We start from the raw sequence: 13,199 nt of genomic DNA on the forward strand, positions 1-13,199 counted from the left end.
CATCAGTTGTTTCAAGTAGCCTAGTGAGAAGTAATTCGACATCTGTGGCAGTGAGCTCGAGTCCGGCAATAGTTGAAAGTACATCCGTGTTGCCTTCAGTGTCTTCTGTGCTAGTATCATCCTCTGGAGTGGTGTCAACGTCAGTTGTTGTATCAAGTAGCCTAACGAAAAGTAGTTCATCATCTGTGGCAGTGAGCACGAGTCCAGCAATAGATCAAAGTACATCGGCATTGCCTTCAGTATCTTCTGTGTTGGTGTCATCCTCAGGAGTGGTGTCGCAATCAGTTGTTTCAAGCAGTCTAACAAGAAGTAATTCGCCGTCTGTGGCAGTAAGCTCGAGTGTGTCAATAGATCAAAGTACATCAGTATTGCCGTCAGTGTCCTCTGTGTTGGACTCATCCTCAGCAGTGGTGTCTCCATCAGTTGCTTTAAGCAGCTCAGTGACAAGTAGTTCATCATCTGTGTCAGTGAGCTCGAGTGTGGCAATAGCTACAAGTACATCCGTATTGCCTTCAGTGTCTTCTTTGCTGGTGTTATCCTCAGCAGTGGTGTCCACATCAGTTGTTTCAAGTAGCCTAGTGAGAAGTAGTTCGACATCTGTGGCAGTGAGCTCGAGTCCGGCAATAGTTGAAAGTACATCCGTGTTGCCTTCAGTGTCTTCTGTGCTAGTATCATCCTCTGGAGTGGTGTCAACGTCAGTTGTTGAATCAAGTAGCCTAACGAAAAGTAGTTCATCATCTGTGGCAGTGAGCTCGAGTCCAGCAATAGATCAAAGTACATCGGCATTGCCTTCAGTATCTTCTGTGTTGGTGTCATCCTCAGGAGTGGTGTCGCAATCAGTTGTTTCAAGCAGTCTAACAAGAAGTAGTTCGCCGTCTGTGGCAGTAAGCTCGAGTGTGTCAATAGATCAAAGTACATCAGTATTGCCGTCAGTGTCCTCTGTGTTGGACTCATCCTCAGCAGTGGTGTCTCCATCAGTTGCTTTAAGCAGCTCAGTGACAAGTAGTTCATCATCTGTGTCAGTGAGCTCGAGTGTGGCAATAGCTACAAGTACATCCGTATTGCCTTCAGTGTCTTCTTTGCTGGTGTCATCCTCAGCAGTGGTGTCCACATCAGTTGTTTCAAGTAGCCTAGTGAGAAGTAGTTTGACATCTGTGGCAGTGAGCTCGAGTCCGGCAATAGTTGAAAGTACATCCGTGTTGCCTTCAGTGTCTTCTGTGCTAGTATCATCCTCTGGAGTGGTGTCAACGTCAGTTGTTGAATCAAGTAGCCTAACGAAAAGTAGTTCATCATCTGTGGCAGTGAGCTCGAGTCCAGCAATAGATCAAAGTACATCGGCATTGCCTTCAGTATCTTCTGTGTTGGTGTCATCCTCAGGAGTGGTGTCGCAATCAGTTGTTTCAAGCAGTCTAACAAGAAGTAGTTCGCCGTCTGTGGCAGTAAGCTCGAGTGTGTCAATAGATCAAAGTACATCAGTATTGCCGTCAGTGTCCTCTGTGTTGGACTCATCCTCAGCAGTGGTGTCTCCATCAGTTGCTTTAAGCAGCTCAGTGACAAGTAGTTCATCATCTGTGTCAGTGAGCTCGAGTGTGGCAATAGCTACAAGTACATCCGTATTGCCTTCAGTGTCTTCTTTGCTGGTGTCATCCTCAGCAGTGGTGTCCACATCAGTTGTTTCAAGTAGCCTAGTGAGAAGTAGTTCGACATCTGTGGCAGTGAGCTCGAGTCCGGCAATAGTTGAAAGTACATCAGTGTTGCCTTCAGTGTCTTCTGTGCTAGTATCATCCTCTGGAGTGGTGTCAACGTCAGTTGTTGAATCAAGTAGCCTAACGAAAAGTAGTTCATCATCTGTGGCAGTGAGCTCGAGTCCAGCAATAGCTCAAAGTACATCGGCATTGCCTTCAGTATCTTCTGTGTTGGTGTCATCCTCAGGAGTGGTGTCGCAATCAGTTGTTTCAAGCAGTCTAACAAGAAGTAGTTCGCCGTCTGTAGCAGTAAGCTCGAGTGTGTCAATAGATCAAAGTACATCAGTATTGCCGTCAGTGTCCTCTGTGTTGGACTCATCCTCAGCAGTGGTGTCTCCATCAGTTGCTTTAAGCAGCTCAGTGACAAGTAGTTCATCATCTGTGTCAGTGAGCTCGAGTGTGGCAATAGCTACAAGTACATCCGTATTGCCTTCAGTGTCTTCTTTGCTGGTGTCATCCTCAGCAGTGGTGTCCACATCAGTTGTTTCAAGTAGCCTAGTGAGAAGTAGTTCGACATCTGTGGCAGTGAGCTCGAGTCCGGCAATAGTTGAAAGTACATCCGTGTTGCCTTCAGTGTCTTCTGTGCTAGTATCATCCTCTGGAGTGGTGTCAACGTCAGTTGTTGAATCAAGTAGCCTAACGAAAAGTAGTTCATCATCTGTGGCAGTGAGCTCGAGTCCAGCAATAGATCAAAGTACATCGGCATTGCCTTCAGTATCTTCTGTGTTGGTGTCATCCTCAGGAGTGGTGTCGCAATCAGTTGTTTCAAGCAGTCTAACAAGAAGTAGTTTGCCGTCTGTGGCAGTAAGCTCGAGTGTGTCAATAGATCAAAGTACATCAGTATTGCCGTCAGTGTCCTCTGTGTTGGACTCATCCTCAGCAGTGGTGTCTCCATCAGTTGCTTTAAGCAGCTCAGTGACAAGTAGTTCATCATCTGTGTCAGTGAGCTCGAGTGTGGCAATAGCTACAAGTACATCCGTATTGCCTTCAGTGTCTTCTTTGCTGGTGTCATCCTCAGCAGTGGTGTCCACATCAGTTGTTTCAAGTAGCCTAGTGAGAAGTAGTTCGACATCTGTGGCAGTGAGCTCGAGTCCGGCAATAGTTGAAAGTACATCCGTGTTGCCTTCAGTGTCTTCTGTGCTAGTATCATCCTCTGGAGTGGTGTCAACGTCAGTTGTTGAATCAAGTAGCCTAACGAAAAGTAGTTCATCATCTGTGGCAGTGAGCTCGAGTCCAGCAATAGATCAAAGTACATCGGCATTGCCTTCAGTATCTTCTGTGTTGGTGTCATCCTCAGGAGTGGTGTCGCAATCAGTTGTTTCAAGCAGTCTAACAAGAAGTAGTTCGCCGTCTGTGGCAGTAAGCTCGAGTGTGTCAATAGATCAAAGTACATCAGTATTGCCGTCAGTGTCCTCTGTGTTGCACTCATCCTCAGCAGTGGTGTCTCCATCAGTTGCTTTAAGCAGCTCAGTGACAAGTAGTTCATCATCTGTGTCAGTGAGCTCGAGTGTGGCAATAGCTACAAGTACATCCGTATTGCCTTCAGTGTCTTCTTTGCTGGTGTCATCCTCAGCAGTGGTGTCCACATCAGTTGTTTCAAGTAGCCTAGTGAGAAGTAGTTCGACATCTGTGGCAGTGAGCTCGAGTCCGGCAATAGTTGAAAGTACATCCGTGTTGCCTTCAGTGTCTTCTGTGCTAGTATCATCCTCTGGAGTGGTGTCAACGTCAGTTGTTGAATCAAGTAGCCTAACGAAAAGTAGTTCATCATCTGTGGCAGTGAGCTCGAGTCCAGCAATAGATCAAAGTACATCGGCATTGCCTTCAGTATCTTCTGTGTTGGTGTCATCCTCAGGAGTGGTGTCGCAATCAGTTGTTTCAAGCAGTCTAACAAGAAGTAGTTCGCCATCTGTGGCAGTAAGCTCGAGTGTGTCAATAGATCAAAGTACATCAGTATTGCCGTCAGTGTCCTCTGTGTTGGACTCATCCTCAGCAGTGGTGTCTCCATCAGTTGCTTTAAGCAGCTCAGTGACAAGTAGTTCATCATCTGTGTCAGTGAGCTCGAGTGTGGCAATAGCTACAAGTACATCCGTATTGCCTTCAGTGTCTTCTTTGCTGGTGTCATCCTCAGCAGTGGTGTCCACATCAGTTGTTTCAAGTAGCCTAGTGAGAAGTAGTTCGACATCTGTGGCAGTGAGCTCGAGTCCGGCAATAGTTGAAAGTACATCCGTGTTGCCTTCAGTGTCTTCTGTGCTAGTATCATCCTCTGGAGTGGTGTCAACGTCAGTTGTTGAATCAAGTAGCCTAACGAAAAGTAGTTCATCATCTGTGGCAGTGAGCTCGAGTCCAGCAATAGATCAAAGTACATCGGCATTGCCTTCAGTATCTTCTGTGTTGGTGTCATCCTCAGGAGTGGTGTCGCAATCAGTTGTTTCAAGCAGTCTAACAAGAAGTAGTTCGCCGTCTGTGGCAGTAAGCTCGAGTGTGTCAATAGATCAAAGTACATCAGTATTGCCGTCAGTGTCCTCTGTGTTGGACTCATCCTCAGCAGTGGTGTCTCCATCAGTTGCTTTAAGCAGCTCAGTGACAAGTAGTTCATCATCTGTGTCAGTGAGCTCGAGTGTGGCAATAGCTACAAGTACATCCGTATTGCCTTCAGTGTCTTCTTTGCTGGTGTCATCCTCAGCAGTGGTGTCCACATCAGTTGTTTCAAGTAGCCTAGTGAGAAGTAGTTTGACATCTGTGGCACTGAGCTCGAGTCCGGCAATAGTTGAAAGTACATCCGTGTTGCCTTCAGTGTCTTCTGTGCTAGTATCATCCTCTGGAGTGGTGTCAACGTCAGTTGTTGAATCAAGTAGCCTAACGAAAAGTAGTTCATCATCTGTGGCAGTGAGCTCGAGTCCAGCAATAGATCAAAGTACATCGGCATTGCCTTCAGTATCTTCTGTGTTGGTGTCATCCTCAGGAGTGGTGTCGCAATCAGTTGTTTCAAGCAGTCTAACAAGAAGTAGTTCGCCGTCTGTGGCAGTAAGCTCGAGTGTGTCAATAGATCAAAGTACATCAGTATTGCCGTCAGTGTCCTCTGTGTTGGACTCATCCTCAGCAGTGGTGTCTCCATCAGTTGCTTTAAGCAGCTCAGTGACAAGTAGTTCATCATCTGTGTCAGTGAGCTCGAGTGTGGCAATAGCTACAAGTACATCCGTATTGCCTTCAGTGTCTTCTTTGCTGGTGTCATCCTCACCAGTGGTGTCCACATCAGTTGTTTCAAGTAGCCTAGTGAGAAGTAGTTCGACATCTGTGGCAGTGAGCTCGAGTCCGGCAATAGTTGAAAGTACATCCGTGTTGCCTTCAGTGTCTTCTGTGCTAGTATCATCCTCTGGAGTGGTGTCAACGTCAGTTGTTGAATCAAGTAGCCTAACGAAAAGTAGTTCATCATCTGTGGCAGTGAGCTCGAGTCCAGCAATAGATCAAAGTACATCGGCATTGCCTTCAGTATCTTCTGTGTTGGTGTCATCCTCAGGAGTGGTGTCGCAATCAGTTGTTTCAAGCAGTCTAACAAGAAGTAGTTCGCCGTCTGTGGCAGTAAGCTCGAGTGTGTCAATAGATCAAAGTACATCAGTATTGCCGTCAGTGTCCTCTGTGTTGGACTCATCCTCAGCAGTGGTGTCTCCATCAGTTGCTTTAAGCAGCTCAGTGACAAGTAGTTCATCATCTGTGTCAGTGAGCTCGAGTGTGGCAATAGCTACAAGTACATCCGTATTGCCTTCAGTGTCTTCTTTGCTGGTGTCATCCTCAGCAGTGGTGTCCACATCAGTTGTTTCAAGTAGCCTAGTGAGAAGTAGTTCGACATCTGTGGCAGTGAGCTCGAGTCCGGCAATAGTTGAAAGTACATCCGTGTTGCCTTCAGTGTCTTCTGTGCTAGTATCATCCTCTGGAGTGGTGTCAACGTCAGTTGTTGAATCAAGTAGCCTAACGAAAAGTAGTTCATCATCTGTGGCAGTGAGCTCGAGTCCAGCAATAGATCAAAGTACATCGGCATTGCCTTCAGTATCTTCTGTGTTGGTGTCATCCTCAGGAGTGGTGTCGCAATCAGTTGTTTCAAGCAGTCTAACAAGAAGTAGTTCGCCGTCTGTGGCAGTAAGCTCGAGTGTGTCAATAGATCAAAGTACATCAGTATTGCCGTCAGTGTCCTCTGTGTTGGACTCATCCTCAGCAGTGGTGTCTCCATCAGTTGCTTTAAGCAGCTCAGTGACAAGTAGTTCATCATCTGTGTCAGTGAGCTCGAGTGTGGCAATAGCTACAAGTACATCCGTATTGCCTTCAGTGTCTTCTTTGCTGGTGTCATCCTCAGCAGTGGTGTCCACATCAGTTGTTTCAAGTAGCCTAGTGAGAAGTAGTTCGACATCTGTGGCAGTGAGCTCGAGTCCGGCAATAGTTGAAAGTACATCCGTGTTGCCTTCAGTGTCTTCTGTGCTAGTATCATCCTCTGGAGTGGTGTCAACGTCAGTTGTTGAATCAAGTAGCCTAACGAAAAGTAGTTCATCATCTGTGGCAGTGAGCTCGAGTCCAGCAATAGATCAAAGTACATCGGCATTGCCTTCAGTATCTTCTGTGTTGGTGTCATCCTCAGGAGTGGTGTCGCAATCAGTTGTTTCAAGCAGTCTAACAAGAAGTAGTTCGCCGTCTGTGGCAGTAAGCTCGAGTGTGTCAATAGATCAAAGTACATCAGTATTGCCGTCAGTGTCCTCTGTGTTGGACTCATCCTCAGCAGTGGTGTCTCCATCAGTTGCTTTAAGCAGCTCAGTGACAAGTAGTTCATCATCTGTGTCAGTGAGCTCGAGTGTGGCAATAGCTACAAGTACATCCGTATTGCCTTCAGTGTCTTCTTTGCTGGTGTCATCCTCAGCAGTGGTGTCCACATCAGTTGTTTCAAGTAGCCTAGTGAGAAGTAATTCGACATCTGTGGCAGTGAGCTCGAGTCCGGCAATAGTTGAAAGTACATCCGTGTTGCCTTCAGTGTCTTCTGTGCTAGTATCATCCTCTGGAGTGGTGTCAACGTCAGTTGTTGAATCAAGTAGCCTAACGAAAAGTAGTTCATCATCTGTGGCAGTGAGCACGAGTCCAGCAATAGATCAAAGTACATCGGCATTGCCTTCAGTATCTTCTGTGTTGGTGTCATCCTCAGGAGTGGTGTCGCAATCAGTTGTTTCAAGCAGTCTAACAAGAAGTAGTTCGCCGTCTGTGGCAGTAAGCTCGAGTGTGTCAATAGATCAAAGTACATCAGTATTGCCGTCAGTGTCCTCTGTGTTGGACTCATCCTCAGCAGTGGTGTCTCCATCAGTTGCTTTAAGCAGCTCAGTGACAAGTAGTTCATCATCTGTGTCAGTGAGCTCGAGTGTGGCAATAGCTACAAGTACATCCGTATTGCCTTCAGTGTCTTCTTTGCTGGTGTCATCCTCAGCAGTGGTGTCCACATCAGTTGTTTCAGGTAGCCTAGTGAGAAGTAGTTCGACATCTGTGGCAGTGAGCTCGAGTCCGGCAATAGTTGAAAGTACATCCGTGTTGCCTTCAGTGTCTTCTGTGCTAGTATCATCCTCTGGAGTGGTGTCAACGTCAGTTGTTGAATCAAGTAGCCTAACGAAAAGTAGTTCATCATCTGTGGCAGTGAGCTCGAGTCCAGCAATAGATCAAAGTACATCGGCATTGCCTTCAGTATCTTCTGTGTTGGTGTCATCCTCAGGAGTGGTGTCGCAATCAGTTGTTTCAAGCAGTCTAACAAGAAGTAGTTCGCCGTCTGTGGCAGTAAGCTCGAGTGTGTCAATAGATCAAAGTACATCAGTATTGCCGTCAGTGTCCTCTGTGTTGGACTCATCCTCAGCAGTGGTGTCTCCATCAGTTGCTTTAAGCAGCTCAGTGACAAGTAGTTCATCATCTGTGTCAGTGAGCTCGAGTGTGGCAATAGCTACAAGTACATCCGTATTGCCTTCAGTGTCTTCTTTGCTGGTGTCATCCTCAGCAGTGGTGTCCACATCAGTTGTTTCAAGTAGCCTAGTGAGAAGTAGTTTGACATCTGTGGCACTGAGCTAGAGTCCGGCAATAGTTGAAAGTACATCCGTGTTGCCTTCAGTGTCTTCTGTGCTAGTATCATCCTCTGGAGTGGTGTCAACGTCAGTTGTTGAATCAAGTAGCCTAACGAAAAGTAGTTCATCATCTGTGGCAGTGAGCTCGAGTCCAGCAATAGATCAAAGTACATCGGCATTGCCTTCAGTATCTTCTGTGTTGGTGTCATCCTCAGGAGTGGTGTCGCAATCAGTTGTTTCAAGCAGTCTAACAAGAAGTAGTTCGCCGTCTGTGGCAGTAAGCTCGAGTGTGTCAATAGATCAAAGTACATCAGTATTGCCGTCAGTGTCCTCTGTGTTGGACTCATCCTCAGCAGTGGTGTCTCCATCAGTTGCTTTAAGCAGCTCAGTGACAAGTAGTTCATCATCTGTGTCAGTGAGCTCGAGTGTGGCAATAGCTACAAGTACATCCGTATTGCCTTCAGTGTCTTCTTTGCTGGTGTCATCCTCAGCAGTGGTGTCCACATCAGTTGTTTCAAGTAGCCTAGTGAGAAGTAGTTCGACATCTGTGGCAGTGAGCTCGAGTCCGGCAATAGTTGAAAGTACATCCGTGTTGCCTTCAGTGTCTTCTGTGCTAGTATCATCCTCTGGAGTGGTGTCAACGTCAGTTGTTGAATCAAGTAGCCTAACGAAAAGTAGTTCATCATCTGTGGCAGTGAGCTCGAGTCCAGCAATAGATCAAAGTACATCGGCATTGCCTTCAGTATCTTCTGTGTTGGTGTCATCCTCAGGAGTGGTGTCGCAATCAGTTGTTTCAAGCAGTCTAACAAGAAGTAGTTCGCCGTCTGTGGCAGTAAGCTCGAGTGTGTCAATAGATCAAAGTACATCAGTATTGCCGTCAGTGTCCTCTGTGTTGGACTCATCCTCAGCAGTGGTGTCTCCATCAGTTGCTTTAAGCAGCTCAGTGACAAGTAGTTCATCATCTGTGTCAGTGAGCTCGAGTGTGGCAATAGCTACAAGTACATCCGTATTGCCTTCAGTGTCTTCTTTGCTGGTGTCATCCTCAGCAGTGGTGTCCACATCAGTTGTTTCAAGTAGCCTAGTGAGAAGTAGTTCGACATCTGTGGCAGTGAGCTCGAGTCCGGCAATAGTTGAAAGTACATCCGTGTTGCCTTCAGTGTCTTCTGTGCTAGTATCATCCTCTGGAGTGGTGTCAACGTCAGTTGTTGAATCAAGTAGCCTAACGAAAAGTAGTTCATCATCTGTGGCAGTGAGCTCGAGTCCAGCAATAGATCAAAGTACATCGGCATTGCCTTCAGTATCTTCTGTGTTGGTGTCATCCTCAGGAGTGGTGTCGCAATCAGTTGTTTCAAGCAGTCTAACAAGAAGTAGTTCGCCGTCTGTGGCAGTAAGCTCGAGTGTGTCAATAGATCAAAGTACATCAGTATTGCCGTCAGTGTCCTCTGTGTTGGACTCATCCTCAGCAGTGGTGTCTCCATCAGTTGCTTTAAGCAGCTCAGTGACAAGTAGTTCATCATCTGTGTCAGTGAGCTCGAGTGTGGCAATAGCTACAAGTACATCCGTATTGCCTTCAGTGTCTTCTTTGCTGGTGTCATCCTCAGCAGTGGTGTCCACATCAGTTGTTTCAAGTAGCCTAGTGAGAAGTAGTTCGACATCTGTGGCAGTGAGCTCGAGTCCGGCAATAGTTGAAAGTACATCCGTGTTGCCTTCAGTGTCTTCTGTGCTAGTATCATCCTCTGGAGTGGTGTCAACGTCAGTTGTTGAATCAAGTAGCCTAACGAAAAGTAGTTCATCATCTGTGGCAGTGAGCTCGAGTCCAGCAATAGATCAAAGTACATCGGCATTGCCTTCAGTATCTTCTGTGTTGGTGTCATCCTCAGGAGTGGTGTCGCAATCAGTTGTTTCAAGCAGTCTAACAAGAAGTAGTTCGCCGTCTGTGGCAGTAAGCTCGAGTGTGTCAATAGATCAAAGTACATCAGTATTGCCGTCAGTGTCCTCTGTGTTGGACTCATCCTCAGCAGTGGTGTCTCCATCAGTTGCTTTAAGCAGCTCAGTGACAAGTAGTTCATCATCTGTGTCAGTGAGCTCGAGTGTGGCAATAGCTACAAGTACATCCGTATTGCCTTCAGTGTCTTCTTTGCTGGTGTCATCCTCAGCAGTGGTGTCCACATCAGTTGTTTCAAGTAGCCTAGTGAGAAGTAGTTCGACATCTGTGGCAGTGAGCTCGAGTCCGGCAATAGTTGAAAGTACATCCGTGTTGCCTTCAGTGTCTTCTGTGCTAGTATCATCCTCTGGAGTGGTGTCAACGTCAGTTGTTGAATCAAGTAGCCTAACGAAAAGTAGTTCATCATCTGTGGCAGTGAGCTCGAGTCCAGCAATAGATCAAAGTACATCGGCATTGCCTTCAGTATCTTCTGTGTTGGTGTCATCCTCAGGAGTGGTGTCGCAATCAGTTGTTTCAAGCAGTCTAACAAGAAGTAGTTCGCCGTCTGTGGCAGTAAGCTCGAGTGTGTCAATAGATCAAAGTACATCAGTATTGCCGTCAGTGTCCTCTGTGTTGGACTCATCCTCAGCAGTGGTGTCTCCATCAGTTGCTTTAAGCAGCTCAGTGACAAGTAGTTCATCATCTGTGTCAGTGAGCTCGAGTGTGGCAATAGCTACAAGTACATCCGTATTGCCTTCAGTGTCTTCTTTGCTGGTGTCATCCTCAGCAGTGGTGTCCACATCAGTTGTTTCAAGTAGCCTAGTGAGAAGTAATTCGACATCTGTGGCAGTGAGCTCGAGTCCGGCAATAGTTGAAAGTACATCCGTGTTGCCTTCAGTGTCTTCTGTGCTAGTATCATCCTCTGGAGTGGTGTCAACGTCAGTTGTTGAATCAAGTAGCCTAACGAAAAGTAGTTCATCATCTGTGGCAGTGAGCACGAGTCCAGCAATAGATCAAAGTACATCGGCATTGCCTTCAGTATCTTCTGTGTTGGTGTCATCCTCAGGAGTGGTGTCGCAATCAGTTGTTTCAAGCAGTCTAACAAGAAGTAGTTCGCCGTCTGTGGCAGTAAGCTCGAGTGTGTCAATAGATCAAAGTACATCAGTATTGCCGTCAGTGTCCTCTGTGTTGGACTCATCCTCAGCAGTGGTGTCTCCATCAGTTGCTTTAAGCAGCTCAGTGACAAGTAGTTCATCATCTGTGTCAGTGAGCTCGAGTGTGGCAATAGCTACAAGTACATCCGTATTGCCTTCAGTGTCTTCTTTGCTGGTGTCATCCTCAGCAGTGGTGTCCACATCAGTTGTTTCAGGTAGCCTAGTGAGAAGTAGTTCGACATCTGTGGCAGTGAGCTCGAGTCCGGCAATAGTTGAAAGTACATCCGTGTTGCCTTCAGTGTCTTCTGTGCTAGTATCATCCTCTGGAGTGGTGTCAACGTCAGTTGTTGAATCAAGTAGCCTAACGAAAAGTAGTTCATCATCTGTGGCAGTGAGCTCGAGTCCAGCAATAGATCAAAGTACATCGGCATTGCCTTCAGTATCTTCTGTGTTGGTGTCATCCTCAGGAGTGGTGTCGCAATCAGTTGTTTCAAGCAGTCTAACAAGAAGTAGTTCGCCGTCTGTGGCAGTAAGCTCGAGTGTGTCAATAGATCAAAGTACATCAGTATTGCCGTCAGTGTCCTCTGTGTTGGACTCATCCTCAGCAGTGGTGTCTCCATCAGTTGCTTTAAGCAGCTCAGTGACAAGTAGTTCATCATCTGTGTCAGTGAGCTCGAGTGTGGCAATAGCTACAAGTACATCCGTATTGCCTTCAGTGTCTTCTTTGCTGGTGTCATCCTCAGCAGTGGTGTCCACATCAGTTGTTTCAAGTAGCCTAGTGAGAAGTAGTTTGACATCTGTGGCACTGAGCTCGAGTCCGGCAATAGTTGAAAGTACATCCGTGTTGCCTTCAGTGTCTTCTGTGCTAGTATCATCCTCTGGAGTGGTGTCAACGTCAGTTGTTGAATCAAGTAGCCTAACGAAAAGTAGTTCATCATCTGTGGCAGTGAGCTCGAGTCCAGCAGTAGATCAAAGTACATCGGCATTGCCTTCAGTATCTTCTGTGTTGGTGTCATCCTCAGGAGTGGTGTCGCAATCAGTTGTTTCAAGCAGTCTAACAAGAAGTAGTTCGCCGTCTGTGGCAGTAAGCTCGAGTGTGTCAATAGATCAAAGTACATCAGTATTGCCGTCAGTGTCCTCTGTGTTGGACTCATCCTCAGCAGTGGTGTCTCCATCAGTTGCTTTAAGCAGCTCAGTGACAAGTAGTTCATCATCTGTGTCAGTGAGCTCGAGTGTGGCAATAGCTACAAGTACATCCGTATTGCCTTCAGTGTCTTCTTTGCTGGTGTCATCCTCAGCAGTGGTGTCCACATCAGTTGTTTCAAGTAGCCTAGTGAGAAGTAGTTCGACATCTGTGGCAGTGAGCTCGAGTCCGGCAATAGTTGAAAGTACATCCGTGTTGCCTTCAGTGTCTTCTGTGCTAGTATCATCCTCTGGAGTGGTGTCAACGTCAGTTGTTGAATCAAGTAGCCTAACGAAAAGTAGTTCATCATCTGTGGCAGTGAGCTCGAGTCCAGCAATAGATCAAAGTACATCGGCATTGCCTTCAGTATCTTCTGTGTTGGTGTCATCCTCAGGAGTGGTGTCGCGATCAGTTGTTTCAAGCAGTCTAACAAGAAGTAGTTCGCCGTCTGTGGCAGTAAGCTCGAGTGTGTCAATAGATCAAAGTACATCAGTATTGCCGTCAGTGTCCTCTGTGTTGGACTCATCCTCAGCAGTGGTGTCTCCATCAGTTGCTTTAAGCAGCTCAGTGACAAGTAGTTCATCATCTGTGTCAGTGAGCTCGAGTGTGGCAATAGCTACAAGTACATCCGTATTGCCTTCAGTGTCTTCTTTGCTGGTGTCATCCTCAGCAGTGGTGTCCACATCAGTTGTTTCAAGTAGCCTAGTGAGAAGTAGTTCGACATCTGTGGCAGTGAGCTCGAGTCCGGCAATAGTTGAAAGTACATCCGTGTTGCCTTCAGTGTCTTCTGTGCTAGTATCATCCTCTGGAGTGGTGTCAACGTCAGTTGTTGAATGAAGTAGCCTAACGAAAAGTAGTTCATCATCTGTGGCAGTGAGCTCGAGTCCAGCAATAGATCAAAGTACATCGGCATTGCCTTCAGTATCTTCTGTGTTGGTGTCATCCTCAGGAGTGGTGTCGCAATCAGTTGTTTCAAGCAGTCTAACAAGAAGTAGTTCGCCGTCTGTGGCAGTAAGCTCGAGTGTGTCAATAGATCAAAGTACATCAGTATTGCCGTCAGTGTCCTCTGTGTTGGACTCATCCTCAGCAGTGGTGTCTCCATCAGTTGCTTTAAGC

The 13,199-nt window shown here is 46.8% G+C and overlaps 1 protein-coding gene across 1 annotated transcript in view; it reads left to right on the forward strand.

Annotated features, from left to right (window-relative positions):
* Window positions 1-13,199, forward strand: part of LOC146461780 (uncharacterized) — an 85,559-nt gene that overhangs the window by 23,860 nt on the left and 48,500 nt on the right. The gene's annotated exons all lie outside the window — the stretch shown is intronic.

This window comes from Pavona decussata, unplaced genomic scaffold (genome assembly GCF_977016875.1).
Source record: "Pavona decussata unplaced genomic scaffold, jaPavDecu1.1 SCAFFOLD_195, whole genome shotgun sequence".
NCBI classification, from domain to species: domain Eukaryota; kingdom Metazoa; phylum Cnidaria; class Anthozoa; order Scleractinia; family Agariciidae; genus Pavona; species Pavona decussata.